The sequence below is a fragment of the Belonocnema kinseyi genome, chromosome 5 (genome assembly GCF_010883055.1).
Source record: "Belonocnema kinseyi isolate 2016_QV_RU_SX_M_011 chromosome 5, B_treatae_v1, whole genome shotgun sequence".
Taxonomy (NCBI): Eukaryota; Metazoa; Arthropoda; class Insecta; order Hymenoptera; family Cynipidae; genus Belonocnema; species Belonocnema kinseyi.
The window spans coordinates 15,002,428-15,026,035 of NC_046661.1; the positions used below are offsets into that span (position 1 = coordinate 15,002,428).

A 23,608-nucleotide genomic window follows, 5' to 3' on the forward strand; every position below is an offset into this window, starting at 1 on the left:
ATACGCAGGTAAAAAAACCGTTCGTATATGTGTACGTATAAGAGTCAAGAATGAACCTTCTATGTGGCATGATTTCTCATTGTAAACGGCTGAATTTACGACTGGCTCATCCTGAAAAATTGTTATTAGTAGTATTTATTAAAGTTAAGTTGGGTGATATTGGAATAGGTAACATTTATAATAATTTTTCTATAATTTTTGTACACAATAAAATTCTTAGCCAGAAATTCATATTAAGTTTTGTATTCGCATCTATATTTTAGTCAAGTTTAGAATTTCTGGTTCAACAAAATACATTTAGTATATCTTAGTAAACGCCGAAGTATGAATTATCTACAGATCAAGGTCAACATTTCTGTTTTAGCAAAATATTTCAGTAATTTCAGGGAAAGCGACAATATCTTTAAATGTAGTTTAAAATTTGGGGTTTGGTAGAGTAAATACATAATAAGTTATCAGTCTAGTAGTAATAATGCAAGTTTTCTCGAAACAATATTTTCTCCGCAAGGAAACAATTTATAGGTACTATTTTGATTGACAGTTCCTGAAAGTTCCGCTGTAATTTATTATAATCATTTACGTCTAAAGATGGGTAGGTGGATGTAGAAGAAGGAGCTAACCAAATAAGATAAAAGGAGGTTCTAAGCCACATGGAAGCAGACAACTGATAGTTAATTAATCTAAACTATAGTGAATAAATTACAATGGCAATCTTAATTGAACTTCAAAGCATTTCTGTTGCATTTAGATGCATGCTAGTAGCTAACGCAACTTACGTTGCGTTAGCTTAGTCGTTACGCTTCTGTTTGTCATGCATGACTGTGCACCGCCTCTCTATCTCTCTCTCTCTCTCTCTCTCTCTCGGTTATGCGGTCCCCGCATCACGAAACAACCGAGGACTGAAATTCTGGGAACGACTTCAATTTTCCTTAATATTGGGCAGGTAATTAAAATTTTCTAAGTGTAAGGATTTAGGAATATAAATATAAGGGAATTATATGCAAATGTACAAGTAGCGGTTTCTTAAGCTACGTTGAGAACTCTAAAGATGTATGAACCAATATTGAATGATAATCATTGCACATTATAAAATTATAACTATATGCATTTTAGGAAATGGATTTTGCGATTTACAATAAATATCTGTCTGTTTTTTCCTGTTATTCCTTGAATCGAAAGGGTTGAAAATGTTTGTAGAAAGGTTTTCATTCAAAAACCTTAAACGTCTACTATTACATTATAATCTGATCCGCACTTATCTACTGCAACTTAATGTTGTGGACCGAATTTGTATTTAAAATTTCAGCGACATTTGACTAAAAATTCGTTAAACTGTATTAAAATGAATCCTTGATTGAATTATGGCTCTTGAATCAGTTAATTTTTATCAATCCTGATTTGTAGAGTTAATGTGAAAGGGATTTAGCTGGAGGGTTTTGGTTAGTCTAACTTCGATTTTTTTGCATTTGCAAGTAAGGCCCCCAGTGAGCAAAAGTGATAAAGTACGTGACAAAATGGTAGAATTTTTCATAGAAATGGCCTATAGGGATCAATGTTTTAAAAATTTACACGTAAATAACAGCAGATAATAGTAACTATTCGGAGAAGCTTTAAGATAATATACTTCACGATAAAAATATAAATTGAAATTGACATTTTATGACAAAAATTGGTGTTGCCCAATCCGCGTCATGCAACAAAAACTAAAAAAAACAGGTAGATGGGCATTTAAATTGTTGCAATTCGTATTCTACGTTAAATGTTTTATTAGAATGTCATGGAGTAATTGAGATACTATTTTTGAAGCGTTAAAAATGTTAAAAAATGTCAATAACTTCTGCTGGACTTGACTTCAAGCGCATGCATAATCGTTTCCGTAGTATGTTGCCACTTCCGTCGCAGCCTTGTCTTCTCAAGTTTCCACTGTATGGTGCTAGCACCCAGCCAAAATTCGTAGTTACCAACGGATAAGGCCTATCAACTGCTACTAAAAGAATATGTGATTGAAGCCGCCTTTTTCCTATGTAAATGATAGGTATTATAATTTTTTGAGTTTTTTATGCAAAAAAAAACTACTGTAATTACTCCGTGATATTCTAATGGAAAATTTAGCGTAGAATCCAAATTGCAAAAAGTTGAATGTCTATCTTGCTGGTTTGTTTTTAGTTTTTGTTGCATGATACTGAAGGGATCCTATGTAGATACTATAAGGATACTCTGTAGAGTATCCTTTTCGTTCACTCGGTTCGCTAGGGAATTTGCTTCTTTAACCTTTGTTATAATGAAGTACTTCCTCCAAAGTAAATTTAACCATTCGTTGCATTTCGCTGAGTTTAAATCTAAAGTAAAAATTTTAAAATTCAAAAAGACGGATACTACATAGCAGAAGGAACTTTTTAAAATAAAACATATTTGATCAAAAAGTGACAAGTATTTTTAGTTAACGTATTTCATGTGCTATCATTATTAATAGCTTAATTAGATTGGTACATTATATACTCCTGAAAAAGAGGAACTGAAATTTCTATTTCAACTTATTATGCTTATAGTTTATTTTATGTTAGTAATTTGGATGTTAAGTACTTGTTAAGTTCACTGAAACCGGCACTTAACCTCAAAATGAAATTGCCTCATTTTACTCCATAAATACTACTCAGTGGGCACAAAATTTGGCAACGTCTTTACGACATCTTTACGACATCTTTACGACATCCTACGTCCATGTCGTTTCGGTGTCTTATCGATATTGTAAAGACATCGTCAGACCATACGACTTATTTACGATGTCGTAAAGATGTCGCCAAACTTTATGCCCACTGGGTAGAATGACATATATTTTTAGACATTTAGGTCCTATTCCAGTTTTGAACCTAATATGTATTCGGAATGAAAGATTGGCTAATTTCAATACTTTTTCACTCCAATTAAAAATTCGATTTAATACTTGAATAGGCCCTACCCTGGCGGACCGAAGGAACCGAATGGAGCCTCTACAAAGTACCCGTAAAGACCTCATTGGGTCCCTATTCGGTTACTTTTTAAAAAACTCAAAAATACAGCAAAATCAAGTTTTAAATTGTTGAAATTCGGATTCTACGTTAAAATTCCTTATAGAAGGTCACGGGATAATCGCAATAGTTTTTTTGCAACGGTAAGAAGTTAAAATAATATAAGACGTATAACGCCTGTTGACTGCTACATTTCAAACGCACCGCCTGTAAGTAGCAGTCAACAGGCGTTATACGTCTTATATTTTCTTTAAATCTTTACCGTTACAAAAAAAATTATTGCGATTATTCCGTGACCTTCTGTAAGGAATTTTAACGTAGAATCCAAATTTCAACAATTTAAAAGTTGATTTTGCTGTGTTTTCGAGTTTTTTAAAAAGGAACCGAATGGAGACCCAATGGGGTCTTTACGGGTACTTTGTAGATGCTGCATTCGGTTCCTTCGATTCGCCTGCCATTTACTTTACCTTGATACACTTGTTTCGTTAGTCGTTCATTTGGCATTCTCTCAACATGTCCGAACCATCTTAACCGATTTCTTTCCCATGTGTCTACTAGCGTCTCTTCTGCACCACATTCTTTTAGATTTATCTCGTTACTTACTTTGTCCATCAGGGTTTTCTCGCATATTATGCGCATGAATCTCATGTCAATTGCGTTAATTTTACTCTTATCTTTTTCTTGATAAGTGCATGTCTCGCTACCGTATAGTACAGTCGGTACAAATATAGAATTATATATTCCCATTTTAGTTTTATTTGATATATTTTTACTTCTGATACGGGGACCTGCTCTACCAGTAACCTTCTTACCTTCATTTATTCGTCTATCTAATTCCTCATCTATCTTCCCATCCCTAGTAAATAAGCTACCAAGGTATACGAACTTATCAACTTGTTCGATTCTCTCATCATTTAATAAAATATTGCATAGTGTTTTCTCACTCTTTCCTCCGAACACCATAGTTTTTGCTTTATTTGCGTTAATTTTGAGGCCAAAGCTCTTCATGCTTGCATCTAGTTTATTCAACATTCTTTGTAAGTCTTCGATAGACTCGGCCATAACAACCTTATCATCTGCGAACGCTAACCCACGTACCCTTACTATTTCGAGATCCACACCCTCTTCGTCAAAGAGAGCCATTCTTAATCACTTGTCTCTAAATAATATAAATAACCATGAAGACATAACGCATCCTTGTCTCACTCCTTGAATAATATCGAAATAGTCACTCAGTTTCCCATTCACTCTTACACTCGCTTTGCTACATGTATATATTGTTTTTATGGCTTGTAGGATCCATCCATTGACTCCATACTCTTTCAGGACTTCCCAAAGTTTACTTCTATCTACCTGGTCAAAAGCTTTTTCTAGGTCAACAAATGCACAGAAAACTTTTTTTCCTACTCTCAAACTTTTTTCTGTTATTTACCTTAAGCTAAATATTTGATCCGTACATGACCTTCCTGGCATAAACCCACTTTGGACTTCCCAAATCTTTGCTTCTGTTATTTTCATTACCCTACGAATAAGTATTTTTGAATATATTTTAATTACGGTGCTTAATAAGCTAATCCCTCTGCAATTATTGCACTCGCTTTTATCTCCCTTTCTCTTGTATATTGGTACCATAATTGCTTTTTTCCAATCGTCTGGGACGTCTCCCATCTCGAAACATAAATTTATCAATTCGCACAGTCTATGTGGTATGCACACGCCACCGTGTTTAAGCATTTCAGCGTTAATACCGTCTACCCCGGCAGCTTTATCGTTTTTCAAGTTCCTAATTATATGCCTAACCTCAGTGATACAAACTTTTTCAATTGAGTTTTCCATCGCATCGTGTTCAACATCGCAGTTGTGGTGTCCTATAGCTTCATCTCCGAATTGTCTCCTAAAATAGTCTCTGAAAGCCTCTAGTATTCCGTCTGCATCATATACCATTTCCCCCCTACTATTTCTCATGCTGACAATTTCTGTACTTTTGTTTCCTTTCATTTTTTTATAGAGGAGTTTCCCGCTTCCTTCAAAGTCGTTTTGTATTTTTATCTCTTCTTCTGCTCTAATTGTATCTTTACTTTCTTTAACTAATCGTTTAAGTATCCTGTTTTCGCGTCTATAATCATTTCTACGTTTATTTCTTTCCTCATTGCTAAGACCTGCGATGTTTAAAGTTCTCTTGTATGCTTCTCTTTTTGCTTTTTGGGTAGCCTGAATTTCATCATTTCACCACGCATCACCAGAAATTCTTCCTACAACTGTGGTACCACAAACTTCGATCGTACATCTAACAAGGATATTCCGTAACATTGTCCAGGCGCCCTCTATATCTTTGTTTTTTATACGGTCCTCCCATGTTGCCCTATCTATGCTTTCCATTATCTTATTTTGGAAATCTATTCGCACATCCGGTTTCTGTAGGTTCTCAATTTTGATTCGCGTTTGTTTTGCTTTCTTGGTTCTCTTTTTTCTTTATCCCCGACCTAAGTTAATTTTTAAGATCAGAAGGTAATGATCAGTATTGCATTCAGGACCCTTCATGACTCTTGTATCTTTGACTAACTCCCTTAGTCTTTCATCCGCAACAACAAAGTCAATTATACTGCGGCTATTTCCTTTAGACCAGGTGTACATGTGGATCATTTTATGCGTAAAGCAAGTATTTGTAATAAACAGACCCCTTTCTAAGCATATACCAACTAATTTATCTCCGTTATAGTCTGTTCTTGGATCCCCAAAATTACCTAATACTCTTTCTGTATCCTGATTTTGGATGCCCACCCAACCGTTCATGTCTCCTAGTAGAATTATTCTTTCCCCATGTTCGCAAATGTTTATTGTGTTATTTAAAGTATCCCAGAAGACGTCTTTTACTTCTCTAGAATCACTATCAACCGGCGCGTAGCATGCTATGATAAATAGTCTTCTGATTCCTACTTTCATTCTAGCCCACAGCAGTCTGGGAGACACGAAACCATGGTCTCCGAGATGCTGCTTTGCACTTTCATTCAAAATCAGACCTACTCCTTGTTTACCATGTGATTCACAGTCTACTGCTGACCATATTTCAAATCCGCCTTTCAACACGCCGTTTTTTATGTCTTTGGTTTCACATCCCTTTTTCTTTGTTTCAGACACGCATAAAATGTCTAGTTTCTTTACGTCCATAGTTTCACACAGTTCTTTTACCTTGAGATTATTTACTCCCCTAGCATTCCAAACACTTAGTCTCCATTCGTCGCCTGAAACATGACCTTTAGATTTTCCGTGCATGCCTTTTGTCATTAAAAGTTCCAGTCCTTTCCGAGGCTATTTTGTAGTTTGTATTATTCATTGTTTAGATTATACACCCTAACTAACACCTTTATGCATTAAGTTTATTTTCTGAGTCGAAATTATGTTAAAGTTGAGTATCAAATCGTCATATGGTGGGGATTGTAGTTCTAACGTCAGTCCCGGGGCTCTACAAGGATGGACGAACCCCTTAGCCTAGCTTCTCGTGGGAACAACAATGACAACACCAAATATAGTTGTAGTAAGTGCGGTTAAAAACAATAGAACGCGCAGGGCTCCCGACAATAGGGCGGCCAACAATGCCGACCAATCTAGAGCTGGGGGAGCCAATGAAAATGGATTCAATGCGATAGATCGGCGGGATTTCGCAACCTTTGGGTGGACGGAGCGACTGAATCACGACTTGCTACAGTGCTACGATGCGAGTGTGGCCCCTGAACAGGGTTACATGGCACGGCTGCATGCTCTGTGGTGCGAGAAACACCCGGAGCTATCGCACTTTTCGCAGCAACGTCTGCGAAACCATGCTAAACTACTCCGTAAAAGGGGCTATGTAAGCGGAACGCCTACTCTACCACAGCTAGAACAAGCCGGTAACAGAGAAAGAGAGGCGACACTAAGACCAACCGCAGACAGGCATCCAGTAGATAAAGAGCGATGCTTTACGACCCGGAGAAACATCAACACCAAGGTTTCTCTCAAGCCTAAAGATCTGGATGAAATGGATGACGAGCTTCGTGGACATTTTTCCGGAGAATCCGACCTCTGGGCTATCAATTATTGTGTGTATAATGCAGCGAGATCTTTGGCCGATGCGAGCCGTAAAACAAAACCAACGGCTGATCATAAGACCAAAAGACGAATGCATCAACTAGCCATAAAGATAGGCTAGGCAAGACAGTACGCGTCCCGCATTCAGTGTGTGATTGACTACATCACATCTGGCAGGAATTTTACCGCCAAGGTTCGAAAGTTCGCGCGCGAACTCCGGACCCGTTATCACACACTTAACAAGTAAAAGCTGCTGACCATCAGACAGCATATTGTTGAGAGAATACGGATACTATCTGACGCTAAGAGAAGTCTAGAGCGAAGGGAGAGGTGGGTCAGGGAAAATCAACAGTTTCTCTCTGACCCATCTCGACTCTTCCAAGACCCTCCAGTTACTGTCGAACACACACCCAAACCAGAGGAGGTCGAAGTATTTTGTAGAGAAGTCTATGAAGTTCAGCATAGACTGGACGAAGACTCAGTAAATATAAAGAGCTTCAAGAAGTTATGTGTTGCCCTCATAACACCTGATAAAGAATGCCCACCCATCACTACCGAGGAGGTGAAAAAAGTTTTAAGAGGGATGAAGAACTATTCCGCACCGGGACCAGATTGTATCAAAACCTTCTGGTGGAAGAAGTTTTCTTCAACCCATCAGAATTTGTCCCGTATTTTCACCTCATATTTGAAGTCGGTAGAGCCGATTCCAGAGTGGTTGGTGGAAGGGCCCACAATACTTCTGCCGAAAATAGGCAACTTAGCTGACCCGAAGAATTACAGGCCAATAACTTGTCTGAACACGCTTTATAAGATATTCACAGCTATTCTAAATGATAGGATTGTTCGGGCAATTGAACCTGTGTGGCAAGAAATGTAGGAACAACGCGGCTCAAAGAAAGGCGTAGCCGGATGTCGTCAGAACCTGCTCATCGATAGATGTGTCTGCAAAGATGCAGCATTCTACCAGCGTGACCTATCGATGGCCTGGATTGATTATCGGAAAGCTTTCGATTCGACATCCCATAGACTTATCATCTGTCTTTTGGAAATCTTAAAGGTTCATCCGGAGATAGTTGGGTGCATAGAGAGATTGATGCCGCTTTGGAAAACCAGATGTACTATCTCATCTGGAAAAAATCGTGTGACAACTAACAAGGTCACCTTACAGACAGGTGTCTTTCAGGGCGACACCATGAGCCCACTCCTCTTTTGCCTTACATTATTGCCACTATCTCTAGCACTTCGCCATTCCGACGGGTACTTGTGCGGCAAACCTGCAGATCGAAAGTACAAGGTCACTCATGTATTTTACATGGACGATCTTAAGATCTATGCTAAAAACAGAGAGCAACTGCATCTAGCTCTGGGGATTGTCGAACGATATACTAAGGAAATTGGAATGGAATTTGGGTAAGACAAATGCGCCAAGGTTTATTTGAAGCGAGGAAAATTTAATGGCATCCCTGAAGATCCTGAGCTCGCTGATAGAAGCGCCATACGACACCTTTGCGCTGGAGAGACTTATACATACCTGGGCGTGCCATAGAGCCGTATTCAGGATGTGACAACTATAAAGGATACTCTCCGAAGCAGATACAAACATCTCATCCGACAGATTTGGTCTTCCGAACTGTCGGCGAGGAACGAACATATCTTTAAATGGTCAACAGATGAATTAAAGAAGACGTAACAACCTGAAATTTCAAAAATATATGGCGAGCAGGGACCCTCCAAAAATTACAGTTTGTCGCTCTATTTTAGCTTTTTATTCTGGGTTTGTGTCGGGTCGAAGTGCAAACTTTGGTGGCTCAAATGCGAACTAAAACATCCCAAACTTCATGAATCTACGCCGGGAATACTTATATACTGTCTTCCCGAACGACTTTCAATCTTTCGAAACGCCGGATGATATATTGATTTCAGGCTTGCTATCCTCCAGTCATCCGCACTGGACCTATGTTCCGGGCTCTCTGGAGTTTCACAGTTTTAGGTACATTTTGAATGCCCTGAGTGTTTCCTCTTTATGATTTTGTTTTCGCCTATTGTATTTTGTTAGTTAGGCCCTCGAAAAGTATCGTCCTCTAGGCTGCATTTATCTTATACAAATCCCAGTTTCCAGTTTTCCTGGCTCTATTAAATTATCCTTATAATATTTATGTATGACTCTATTCGCTATATTCACGCAGCTGATCAGTTAACCTTAAACTCACAAGAATAATTTCCAAGGACTCTCCAAGATCTTCCTAATATGTTTCCCATTTAGTCACTTTTGAGTCCTTATACCTAATTGAATCAGAATCATGAGCTGTCAGTGAAGATCATATATGCCTGTGATCTGATTGGGATGTATCAGGCGATAAGTGCTAGTCCCTGAATGGTTTGTTAATAGCTATAGAACATGTGGTTATTTCTACAAATTTAAGCAAAATATAAAATACATTTTGAAAAAGGATTTAATGATTCTGAAAACTTAAATTTTTTAATTTTTGAAAGGATGGATAATAAAGTAACAAAAAAATAAACATTGCTGACTATTCAGTAAAAAGTTTTCAAATTTCATCAAGAAGAACAAATTCCCAGTCTACTGCAGCTTTAAGAACTTTTCAAGCAAGTGGTTTTGAAAATCACTAAATACTTCCTGAAAATGTGTTTCATATTTCGTTTAAATTTGTAAAATTTATGTAACTTTTGAAAATAGTAATAAAGGGATATTTTTACCTGAGTGAAAGTTTCGAGATCTACTTCCAATCATACACTTTGTACCAATGAAATTGATTTTCCTTCCAAATTTGAAGATCTTTAGACAAAAAACATAAAATACGAGTTTTTGAGTCTTTCATAAGGAATAATTTTGAATTTTTCAGAATTTTGACTGTCATACATTCCGAAATATGTTTTTTTTACAATAATGTAGCATTTTAATTGACACCTGAAAAGTTGTCACCGAGAAACAAAGATTTTAAATTTTTTATTTGTATTGCTATCGCTTGCTTTCTAAGAAATAAATATGCCTATGAATTTGATGAGATTTTATTATTAAATGGAGAAATTGACATTTATTGTTTAAATTTAGTGATCAGCCATTTTGTAAATTTGAAAAAAAATTTCGTGCAGATATAATTTTTCAACATAGTCTAAAGATCATAATACCGGCACACAAAAAAGTGGTCTGTCCGACAGACTACACTAGCGTATCTATATTTTCTCGCCCGGTGGACTTTACCAACAAATTTATATGTCTTTTGGGTCGCTGAATTCGAATCTGAGGCCCAAATAACCAATTTGGCTCATACATTTTCCAAAATCGCAAAAAAAGAGGCGTAAAATCGGCGAATACAGCGATTTTTCTTGTATACTTTTGCAACAAAAAATTTTTTCAGGTGCGGTGGTCTAAATCAGCATATTCTTATGTTTTTGTGGTCGCTGAATCCGAATCCGGGGTCAACTAACCCAGTTGGTTCATATTTTATCGAAAAACGCAAAATTAGACATAAGATCGACGAAAACCTTTAAACCTTTACCTTCCTCGACTGGGATTGTCGTTCACTGTAGATTCCCTTTGCGTTTCACGTATCGGTGTCTTTAATTTGCGGTTACCCAGGAACAACGACGTGGATTTAGTAAATTCTTTTCTCTTTGGGGTGCTTTATTATCGTGAGTCCCCTTGCCTCTCACCTACGTAGTGGGTTTCGCTTTCGTTTGGTACTTTGATTGAATTGATCTCGTTTTAAACTCCAAGAGTAGCCAGCCATCATGTTGATATCCCAACATCCCTAAAATCGCCCCTCCATCTCTTTTATATCCTGGTGGAAACGTTCGCCTTGCTTTTTCACTAAAGTCTCAGGTTGTCTGGAAACTTATTTATATGCGAATGAAGAAAATGTAGCTTTAAATTCATAAGGCAGCCTAGTTTACCAAAGTTTGTCACCGATTCTGAAACCACATTTTGATAGTCTGAACTTTTCTTATTATCTAAAAAGTTTTTTACAACATTTTTAAAACTAAGCCAGGCATCTTTTTCAATGCCAGACATTTTTGTAATGAATTCTGGATCCTGCAACTTTTTTCTTATCTGCGGTCCATCGAAGATCCCTTCTTTTAATTTTGCTTCAGAAAGTTGTGGAAATCGATCTTCCAAATACGCATAGCAATCGCCATCCTTGTCAAATGCTTTGACAAACTGTTTCATAAGACCCAGCTTTATATGAAGGGGTGGAATCAAAAGTTCTTTTGGGTCAATTAGAGGATCTTCAATTATATTTTTTTGTCCTTGCTCAAACGATGTTGTTTTTGGCCATATTTTTTTTTTGTAATGACGAACGCGATCTCGACTGCCCCATAAGCATAAGTAACAAGGTGTTTTTGTATGCCCTGATTGCTGTCCTAAAGCGATTTCATGAATTTTGGGATCCCCGCAAATTTTCCACTTATAAGTTGAGTAATTGATTTTTTCCAGGATAAATTTTAAGTTACTTTAATGCTCTTTCAGTTCCGTAGAATGTGCGATTGGAATTGGAGCCTAAATATTAGTATTATGCAATAACACTGTTTTTAGACTGCGCTCAGAAGAGTCAATGAATAGTCGCCAATTTTCCGGTCTATACAGTCCAGGTTTCATTTTTTCCATCAATCCGTCAATGTTTTTGCAATAGACTAATTTTCCATGATCATTTTCTTTAGAAGTAAAAAACTGTCTAAACTCTTTTTCCCTGTTTCTGTAGAAACTTGATTTAACTCCTTTGGCTAATAAATTCTTCTTTTTCAAAACGGAAGCAAGATACTCTGAAGTATCTTTAGAGAGACCGAGATCTCGCGATTAATCATTTAATTCTTTAGACGTAAATAGCTTAGGAACTTTATTCTTTTCATTGTCTGGTATGTACACTTTTGTATTAACATCGCAGCTTTCATCATCATCCTTGTCATTAACATAATATCAAATGTCACTTTCATCACGACCAGCATCGAAATCTTTATCAGTACTTTTATTTTCTTCTGCTTCAGTCATCTGTCTGTCAAGTGACAAATTTTTCGAGTTTTTTGTAACATCGTTATTTTCAACCAATTTAGTGACGCTAGGTACATCAGGATATTCGATAGCACTTTTCTTTTTTCTACTGATTCCTGTAAGGTTTGTCATACAAAAGTAGCATTCCTCTTTCCGAAGAGGTTTCCTCCATATCGTAGGTTCTTGAATCATAAGGGTTTTCTTATTTCCTTCTCTGTCTTTCAATCGATTGAATACCTTATAACAAGCACTGCAAATTTTGTGAGGAACCCAATTTTCACTTTAGATTTGAACTTCCATACAAAATAGCTTTTATAAATTGTTTTTATGTCATCGCTGATTACTCTTCGATTTTCTAAGATCTCAAATTTACCATATATGTAGCAAAATGCATCTGGATCACCCACACAATAATGGTTTTTAAAACTGTACTGAAGTCACATTAAGAAGCACGCTTAAAGAGATTGTCACCACTGTCCTCTTTACTAACGTGAAGTTCGAGCGCGCTCTTTTCATCTGTTTGTTTCACAGTCATTTGTTTTGACGTGAAGTACGAGCGGGATCTGTCATTTGTTTTGTTCACAGTCATTTGTTTTGTTCGATTTTACCTCTATTTTTGCGTTTTTCGAAAAAAATATGAACCAATTTGGTTATTTGGACCCCGGAATCGGATTCAGCTACTCAAAGAACATAAATATACTGCTTAAGTTCACCGGTCATGAAAATATATTTTTTTTTTTGGAAAAAATATACACGAAAAATCGCTGGTTTCTGTCGACTTTGCATCTTTTTTTGCGTTTTTCGATCAAATATGAGTCAACTGGGTTATTTGAACCCCGGATTCAGAATCAGTGACCCCCAAAAAATAAGGATATGCTGGATAAGTCCACCGGGGAAGAAGATATTTTTTTGCAAAAATATGCATGAAAAACCGCTGTTTTCGTCGATTTTACCTCCTCTTTTGCATTTTTTTATCAAATATGAGCCAACTGGGTTCTTTTTAAACCGGATTCGGATTCAGAAACCCCAAAAATGTAAGGATATGCCTATTTAGACCACCGGGCATGAAAAATTTTTTTGTTACAAAAGTATACAAGAAAAATCGCTGTATTTGCCGATCTTACGTCTATTTTTGCGATTTTCGAAAATGTATGAGCCAAATTGGTTATTTGGGCCTCAAATTCGAATTCAGCGACCCAAAAGGGATATAAATGTGTTGGTTAAGTCCACGGGGCGATTTTACGTCTATTTTTTCGTTTTTCAGAAAAATACGAGCGAACTTGGTTAGAGACCGCACTCTAAGGAACAGTGATGTACGAAGTATCTTGCGTAAATTTCCCGTTCTAGCTTACCTCCGGACTTCGTTTATTGCATAGTAAATATCCATATATACATTGATCAAATACCTAAATGGGGAAAACTGTTTACTACGTCCACGCTGTTGTTTCTGTTTATTCCTTAAATTAGGTACTGAATAACCACTTTATTTCTTAACCACATATCGTAAGGTCACATTCATGATAGTCATAGTGCAGTCTGAGAGTGGATAGTGCAAAAGAGCATTTTTCTCGCACTCATGAATGTGACTGCAATATTTTGATTGTAGATTCAAATTTAGCAGCTACGAGAACCCCCTAGTATAGATTTTTAGTGAACTTTGACGACTTTTGCGCTCTTTCTGACATATTGAGCCCGTCAGTTTGGATTCTTGCATTTTTACTTCAGATTTGAAGTGAACCCATCCCCCCTGAAACTTTTAAGTATCAGTTTCTAATAAATCTAGTCAGTTAAATAGGATTCTGGTTTACATATTTTACAGATGCACCGTCCCGAGTAAAAATGCTTCGACTTGCTTTCGACTCGATTCGGCTTAAAGACGGTGATGTCTGGCTGCATCACAAAAATGTGACTCACGCGAACCTTGCTGAATTCAGAAGTGGAATAGTTAACAGAAGCCAAGGATTGAAATAGATGAATGAAAGGGTTAAAAACTTTCAAAATAGTTATTTTTCAATTATTAATTCAGAAAACTTCGGGTCTCAACGGCTATAGTCGTAACAAATGTGCTTCAAAATGATTTAAATAAAAAATGTTTATAATGATCTTCTAAGTCTTGAGAAATAAGGTCGATAGAGTTAAGGGTGATAAAAGGGTAAGTGTTATAAACAGAAACTTTAGAATGGAATATAAATTAGTTAATAAAGTTTCTATTATAACATAATAATTAGATCTACTATTAGTTGTGGGGTAAATGTAGCCATCGTTAGTTCATGATTTAATCATTTATTTTTAAAGAAACGCAGATGCTTTTAAAATACACTCATTCGTAATTGCGTCATCTGGTCTTGTGATTTAAATTTTTCCTACATAAAGCACCCTTTCCATCTTCTCATTAAAGCACCTTTTATTGATTTTTTTTTAATGAAGAAAGATATTAACTTTTCCTTGAATACCCGTTGTTTTTCCTGAAATTTTACATTTTAATTTTTTTAATGATAAATTATGACAGGGTAAATAAAAATCTGAATAATGGGTAAGTGTGATATCTATTTTTTGCTTTTCTTTTTAATTGTAAAATACAAAAATCTTTAAACAGTTCGAGGTTAGTTGGATAGGTTTATGAACCTAATTTTTGGAATAATAATGTAAGTAGATAAATAATAATAAGTCTCATAGATCTCATAGTCTATTTTGAGTCTTATTCACACATTCACATCATTGTTTCCTGAGTCTGAATCTGCTGACGCTGCTATTCGATTTACCCTAATATACTTATTTCGTCAATCGTAACTATTTCATTCTCTCAACATGGCCAAACCGTATCGACATATTTCTTTCGCTCTTGTTAAACAGTGTTTGCTCTAAAATACATTTTTTGGGATTCCTGCCATTGCTGACTCTCTTCATTAGCATTTGAATTCATATAATCTACAGGAATTGCATGTCAATAACCGATGACCCTTGTAGCCGTGTTTACACGTCTGCTTATCTCTCTATCGACCTTCCCGTCTGTAGTAAATAAACTTCCAAGATAAATGTGTTTATGAACTTGTTCTATTCTTTCATCGACTAAGTCAATGTTGCTTACTGTTTTTTTTACATCTTCCTTTGAACATAATCATTGGTGTTTTCTCATTAATTTTAATGCCCATGTTATCTTCATGCTATTGTTCTCGAAAGCATCATCTTTTATATCGAAATTGTGCTGCTACATAGCTTTACCTCCAAATAATTCTTTTAAAAATTTTCTCAAAGGGTTTTTTCTGCTCCGTCCGTATCATATTCAATTTCCCCTTTCCTATTTATAACGCCGACTAACTTCGTACTACCAAGTATCACCAGTCATTCTTCCTATAACCGCAGTGCCACACACTTTAGTTGCACTTTAAGAATGGTATAATTTAAAGTGTCTTAGAAGGCGTCTGTTACTTTATGTCTTTCATTATCAACGGCAGTGTGTGTAAATAATCTAATGATTCACACCATCATTCTAACTCTAACAATCCTGGGAGATACGAATTTATGTTTCTGGACATTATGACATGTTCCCTTATTCATAATCAGACCGCCTGCTTGGGTACCATATGATTCACTATCTAATCCTAACCATAGTTCTAGTCGGGTTTTATCTCTCTATTTAAGTATCACTTTCTCATATAGCTGTATGAAAAGTCAACGTAGTTTTAAAATATAAAAACCGTAGATCCAGGTTTCATAAAAATTATGCACAGTTATCTGTTCGATAATTATTCAGATTTACTATAAAGTACCACTTTGAATATTCAGCCCATCGACACGCGACGAAAGCCTGAAGGCATCAAAACCAGAATTAATATAACAAACATTTCAGAATTTAACAGAAAAATTAGATGTTATTTCGCACTATATTTAGCGCGGCGCTTTTGATACGCTAATTATAATTTATCATCGAACCAGTCAGTTACGGACTGGCGGGTGACAAGTAGTCCAGGCACCGTATGAAAAAAGACTCATTTCACACAGAAAATGCCACCGGAAATTTTACTATGGATTATTGTAGTGTTAGCATGTAGAACAAAAACCAATATGTTTGAAACTAAGATTTTGGAAGCACTGTGAGCGTGAACAGTCGTTAAAAATATCAGAGACAGGTTTCTTTATTGCAACAAACCTACGTGTTTATCAGAAAAAAAGTTACGCTGAAAAATGTTTTCTTGAAAAAAGAAATTAAAACCATTCAAAAGCGCCTTTTTGTAAATATGCAGTTATTTTTGCATTAATTAAGCAACAAGTTTCAAACTTTCAAAAATGTGCCCCTGCCTTTCTTAAGAAGTGTGCAAAACTCCAGCCCAAAAAATGATTAGTTTTTATATGAAACTCATTTGTTATTAAAAAATGGACTATTATTTAAAGGATATTTTAACGGATTCTACATATTAGGCCAATAGGATATCAATTTAAGTGGGTGATTGTCCTTCCAGAAGTTATGCTATCAAGTTCACTGAGCGGCAACATTATTTTTAATCATTAAATTGCACGAAAATAATTGCATAAAAATAATTACGAAAATCCGGTATATATTTTTTATCATAAACAAATAGAATAACTTTGTCTATTTTTACTTAATGGAATCGGGATAAAAGCCATTCGATATATGTCGTTTTTCTACAGATTTTTATACAAAAAGATGTTATTTCTCTCCAATTTATGAAGGAAGGCATCTGCGTACATGATTGTCAACCTTTTGAATAAACCCAACACTAGGGAATTTATAAGTAACATTCTCTTCAATTTGCCGCTTTACAGACGCCACGTCTGAAAAAATGTGCAATGTTAAACTATTATCGCACAAAAAAGACATTCACAATTTCAACAGACTTTAGTTCCAAGGAGTCTAATTAAAATCTGAAGAAATTCCCTCTTAATTTAAGAGGTCTCTAGTTTTTCAAAATATTTCTTCTCCCTCTGTCTATTAATTCTGGAAGAAAATCGAACACATAAAATTTTCCCAGCGTTTCAATACTTGTAAGTTATTGAATCTATAAATATTTTATTTCTAATTTGCTAATGTTGGGTATAAAGTCCTACAAGAGAGGCACATCCTGCACAGCGTGAGCAGCGCGCATGCGCATTTCTCTCCATTTTGTCGAGATTTTCTCGGCACGCCTCGGGCAGTCCGTCGGTGTAGCTCGCAGAGCGAGCATGCCTAATCGACTTATTTCGTTCGAAGTTAGATTATAATTAAACCACCTTATTATTCGAGAACCACTTTGTGTACTTTAATCGCCACCTCACTACAAGATCCCATCATCTGATAAAAAAGGAATTTTTAGACCAAGAGAAAGATTTCGTTATAATTTGTAAATTTTCAATTCAGGATAAAAATCAAGCTGCACTTTCGTAATAAGTGGTCTGGCTTTTTTATTACTTTTTGGTGAGAAGTGATCAATTTTAGTAAACAATTTATTTAATACAGAAAAAATATATAAAAAATTAATTTTTAGATCTCAGGCTAAATTTTTATTATTTTTATTATTTTTCATTCCGGATTTTTTATAATTTGAATGACTTTGAAATTAGACAGGTTGTAGTTTGCATGCATTTTGAACTCTATTTTGTTCAGAGATTTCAATTTTTTAAAGGGTTTTTCTTTATAAATGATATTTAATGGATACTGAATTCGAAGTTTTCTGTCAATTAAAATATATTTTAATTACAAAGATTTCCAGTTTAATTTTGAATTCCAAATTCATACGAATCTGAAAAAATTTATTTTAATCTATTTATAATTTTTTACTATCGATATTATCACGCTTCGAATAATTCCCGGATTTATAGAATTCCAAGTTGTTTCCAAGATTTTTCCAGGTATAAAAAAATTCCATGGTATTTCCTAGTTTTTCAAGTGAGAAAGCCGGGAATACAGCTAGAAAGTAAAATTAAATATCGTATTGTAACATGTTTAACATCACTTTGTTTGAAATAATCCATAACCTTTTTCTGCAGATCTCTTTTACATTTTTTTTACATTTTTAATCTCTTCATCGCTTTTTTTCTGCAATACGCCTTGGAGTATATTTTCACTTTCATCAGCAAATGACTCCTTCGGTTTTTGATTATTCTATGAGGGTAGAAATAAATAACAAATATACTAAGAAAACTATATTTAAAAAGTATTTATGTACATGTACACAAACTGAGAACTTATACACCATATTATTTTCCTTAAAATTATTTTTGGGTTATAATTTTGTGACATATTTTGTGTTTTAAAATCTAATGTATGTTCACGGAATTTCAAAACATCGAGACAGAAAATGCCAACTCGGAAGTCATTCTACTAAAATATATGTGATTCTTTACTATAAAAGCAATTGAATTTACACAGGTTCTTTCTACAATTTCTAATTTTTTAACCACATAATATTAGCCAGACGTCAATCTTAATTTTCTTTACGTCTTGGCACTATTATTTTTCGGAAAAATAACAAAATATGGAAGAAACCCTGCGTAAACTAAATTAATCTAATGGTAAAGTATTTTCTTATCCTTAATAATTAATTTTAATTACTCATTTTTGATGTGTTATATAATCAAATTGACTACGAATTTTTGATAATCGAAAAGGTTTACTAACTTGTAAGTTTCAAAACTGTAATTTGCGAGTAATGAAAGGCATCGATTACTGTATCTCAATAGTATTTGGTAATCTGCATGACTATGCAGGCAAAAATATTTGTTCATGTACATCCATCAAAGTATCTGAAAAGGTGTGTTTCATGAAGCTGAAAGTATATGCACAATTTGAGCTCAAAATAATAAACAGTTTTGGTCAGTCGCAAAGCTATAAAAGTGGACAAATTTGATTCCTAAAGTGTTATAGTGTAACGTACGCTTAGCCGCTAAATGATTTTACGGAAAAAAGTAAACTGTAAATTATACTCGGAAAAGTGAAGAAATATTACTCTGTGGCGCAGTAACGGAGCCTTTCGTGCAACCACAGAGTAATTCTTACACTTTAGGAGAAATTAGCGAATCTCACTGCATTAAAGTGCAAGACTTACTCTGTGAAATTGTAAATGCAAGAGTAGAGGTTACACTTTCGCTCAGTGAACCTTGCTCCTTCTGGGAGGAAAGATTATAGTTTCGCATTAGAAATCTCTCGCATCAACAAGCAAAAGTCACAGTTGTACTCTAGTATGGAATCGTCGGTAGACATTCCATTACAGCAGCGTGAAACAGATGATGTAATATAATGATAAATTTACGCAAAAAATGTTTTATTTTTAATAACTGCATTCAATTTATTTGCGAAATCATGCAATTGCACGTGCGACCACTTACAAACGTAATCGAACGCTTAAACGCTATGAAAAATCGCACCATCGTGGGATTCGAACCCTACTTACCTAAACAACTTAAACCCTAAGCTTATGTTGGACGCTTTAGCTAATTTCGCTAATTTAATTAATTTAAATTTCAATAACTAAATGTTTAATTTAAATATTCCTTTAATTTGTGATTTTTTTTACAAATTCGGAGGCTTAAAAAAGTAATGGATTTATTATTCTCAGATGTATTGTAAGTGTATAAATTTTTTAATTTAAATTTAATTTTCCAGCTTAAAAAAAGAATCGAATGATTATATAGTTCTACTAATCTTTTTTAGCAAAAACCTGAAAGTAAAAACAAAAGCAGCTACTAGAAATAATTGATTGAAACATTAGAATTTAAAAAATTGTTTAAGATACAAGGTACTTAAACCTGATTAATATTCTAACTTTGAAGTTGAATTTGAACATTGAATCGAAGGCTAACTGAAATTAGAAGTAATAATGCTAAGAATTTGATAAAATTTTGCTAAAAGTAATAGTAATTATTTATAAACTTTAATAAATTATAAGAATGCAGATTATGTGATATAATAAATAGTATAATAGTATAATAAATTGTAAACATATTTAAGTGAAGTAAACGGTGTTTATTTACATATTTTTAAATTTTATTCCTGAAACAATATTTGAATGGTTGCAGTATACAGAATTAGGTATCTGACAAATAAAAACAAAATTTTTTAGAAAACTGAAATAGCATTCCGAAAAATCGAAATCAGCCTATACAGATAAAAAAAGTTACCTCCCAGCTTAAATGTTTTTGATTTGAGGTCAAAAAGTATGATTAAACACAATTATCCAGTCCCGAGAAATAAAATGTGAAAATTTACAATCTCAAAGAGATTCAAATTTCGTGGGTTTTGAAAATTGTGTTTAAACAGGGTCTGTAAATTTATTCTTCGATTTTCAAACATGATAAAAACTTGCTCCTGAAATATGAGGAGGCTGAATAAGAATAAAAAAAAAGCTTATAAAAAAACGTATTCTGTTCCGGGAAAATGAAGATTTAGTGTGGCGATTTTAGTAGAAATTGAAGATTTTATGTTGGAATTTTATTATACTATAAAATATAAATCAGAAGAATGGAAACAAAATTACAATGCTTACAGGTACAGTCGAGAGTGGCGCAAACTCGCGATCTGTCCATGGCACCGTAGCGCTACACGCAGAAAAAAAAAATTTACTTATCAAGAATTGTAAAGGGTTTCTTGTAACCGTAACAGTATTAACTGCTCTTAATAAGAGGGTGAAAATGTTAAAATCAATTAGCCTTTCGTAAATGTCACAATGAAATTAAGGTTAATTAAACGGTTATCCTTCAGTAAAATAAACCTCTGTTCCCTCGTATTACATACTTTACGACATGTAAAATCCACTGAACCGATATTAAAATAGTAGTGCAGTGCTCGCCCCTAAAGTCGCAACGCAACCTATCCGCGCGGAGCATCGGATGAATTCACAACGCAATCGGCAATGAATGGATTGCATCACCTTGAAACATTCCTTTTTTGAAATTTCGGTCACAGCCGACACATTGCTCGATATTCCCACTTTGCGAGGAAGAGATTTCATAAAAATAATACAATTTTGGATGGCACAACTGAATAACAGATCAAGTACACTTGAGAGTTTGTTACAGCAAGACGTATTTTTTTCCGTGACTGTTTAAGCTGACATATAGATATGAGGTAAATGTTAGAACTTTTGTTGTGTGCCGCGATGGCATGGTCGCGTATTCAGAAGCTGTTCCCGAGATCAATGCCCTCAGTTACAAATGCATTTCAAAATTATTTTAGAGATCGCAACTCGTGGAATAGTGTAGTTGTTAAGACTATTGACTTGCATACTTTGGTTTATGCGTTCGAATACCCCACCCCCTGGCGTGCGAAATTTTAATTGTATTATAAGCATTTTTACTTACAAATACCGATTGATTATAAGTATATCCGAAAATATTTATAAAAAATAACCGTGCGCTTATTTATCCATTATTTTTCAGCAATACTTTTTCACAATTTATAGTGATGTCTCAACTGTAGTCTACGCCGATAATGTAAGGTCAAATGTAAGGTTCTTTTTTCTGCGTGTAGCCACTAGTACCATAATAATCAAAGTTCTTTTTCCAAAATTTTCTTGGAAAAAAAGAGTTTGTATTTTGCAGCGCTGGTCGAGTACGTTCGGATGCGCTCGAGTATCACATTGAGTACAATATGACAAGAATTTTCCACTAAAATGATTAATGTTAAAAAAAAGATGTTTTAATCAAGTGTTCCAACTCTCTACAAGGTATAGTCAATTTTTTAATCAAAAAGATGAATTTTCAACCAAGAAGCTTAATTTTCTACTTAAAAAGATGAATTTTCAACCAAATAGATCCAGTATCTAATAAAAAAAATCGATTTTCAATCAAAAGTTGAATGGTCAAGTTTTCAGTTAAAAATATTAATTAAAAAAATTATATTTTCAAAATAGTTTACTTTTTCAGAAAATAGATTGATTTTCAATTGAAAGAATGAAGCATCGTTTAAATAAAATTAATTTTTTAATAAAGTGGATCAGCGTCAAGCCAAGAAATATGGAAACAATTGGGTAATAAATTATTTTGAATAAAATTATTATGGGTATCATATTAAGTACAATATGAAACGAATTTTAAACTGTAATGATAAATTTTATTTGAAAAAATAAATTTTTAATCAAGCGGTTTAACTTTCTACCAGGTACAGTTATTTTTTGATCAAAAAGATGAATTTTCAACCAAGAAGATTAATTTTGTACTTAAAAAGAATAAGGTGGTTTAATTTTCAATTAGGCATAGATAAGTTTTCAAACAAAGAATTAAATCTTTAACCACAAATATTATTTTTGAAGACAGTGTTTAAATATTCAATCAAGTAGTTGAATTTTAAATCAAAACATATGACTTTTCAAAGTAAAAAAATGGAATAGTCAATTTGTATGTATTTAATATCTCCCTTTTACGGGTTTGAGGGCCTCCGCTCCCTGTACATATATTTACAATTCCATCCTTAGTCTAACTTAACTACTACTTATATTCTACTCTTTCGCATTACGCAGGATAAACAGTAGTAACAGTAGTGATATTAATTCCTAAAATGAGCGAGCTTCCAGGGCTTCCATTTCCTCTTACCATAAAAAAATGCACTTTCCACGATATTGAAAACAATTTTTGCGTCTTACTGTCCCTTTTCAGGATCACCAGTTTGGCTCTGCCCTACTCCCTTGCTTTCCTTTACTTTTTCCAATTTCTTCATTCACATCACCCCCTGTCCACTACCATCCAAGATTCATCTTACACACTCATCCACACTCAACTGTCCCTCTTCCTCTCCTGTACATCTCTCTAATGCATGTGCCCATGACTCCATTTCGTATCCACATACTCTGCATAAATTCTCCTCTTCATCCATTCAATATCTGCATGCTCTCACTCCTTCTCCATTCTGAACTGTACAACCCTACTCCATTTTTCTTCCTTTTTTATTTTTTGCAGATATTCTGGTTTCGTCAACCCTTTGACTATCATACGTATACCATCTATCGTATCTCGAATCTATAATCTTTGTCCATCTTTCTTCTCCTTGTTTAACTAATAGCTCTAACTCTATGTCCTGCCACTCCATAATCCCTTCTCGAATATTACACACCCTTCCCATTTTTCTCCTTTCTTCCTCCCATTTTTAATTTGCCACATTACCTCTCGCTTCATTGTTCCGAATTTCGCCGAAACAGGCTTGTGCCATTCTACTTCCCTTGCCTCTTTTTAGCTTCTCTTCAAACCTGCAGGCTCTCTTAATTTGTCTAGTAACCATATTTTCTCTTCCTAACTCTTCTTTTAACATATATCCTGGGGAACTCCAGCTAGCCCCCATTACCCACCTGAGAAATCGCTCATACATGCTCTCTACTTTCCGATGTTCCTTCCATCCCCAGATCTCCACACCATAACACAGCACCGCCCACACCAACGCATCAAACAGCCAGACCCTCAGTCTCCAATCGTTCTTGAACCTTCTCTTTCCTATACCTCATACTTGGCCCATTATTTTAATCGCACATTCAATTCTTTTTCTCACCTGCAGCTCGTTTCCCCCTTCTGCCTCAAACCAAAAACCTAGGTAACAGAACTCCTC

The 23,608-nt window shown here is 34.9% G+C and overlaps 1 protein-coding gene across 1 annotated transcript in view; it reads right to left on the bottom strand.

Annotated features, from left to right (window-relative positions):
* LOC117172980 overlaps positions 1 to 23,608 on the bottom strand; it is a 249,464-nt gene that overhangs the window by 35,247 nt on the left and 190,609 nt on the right. The gene's annotated exons all lie outside the window — the stretch shown is intronic.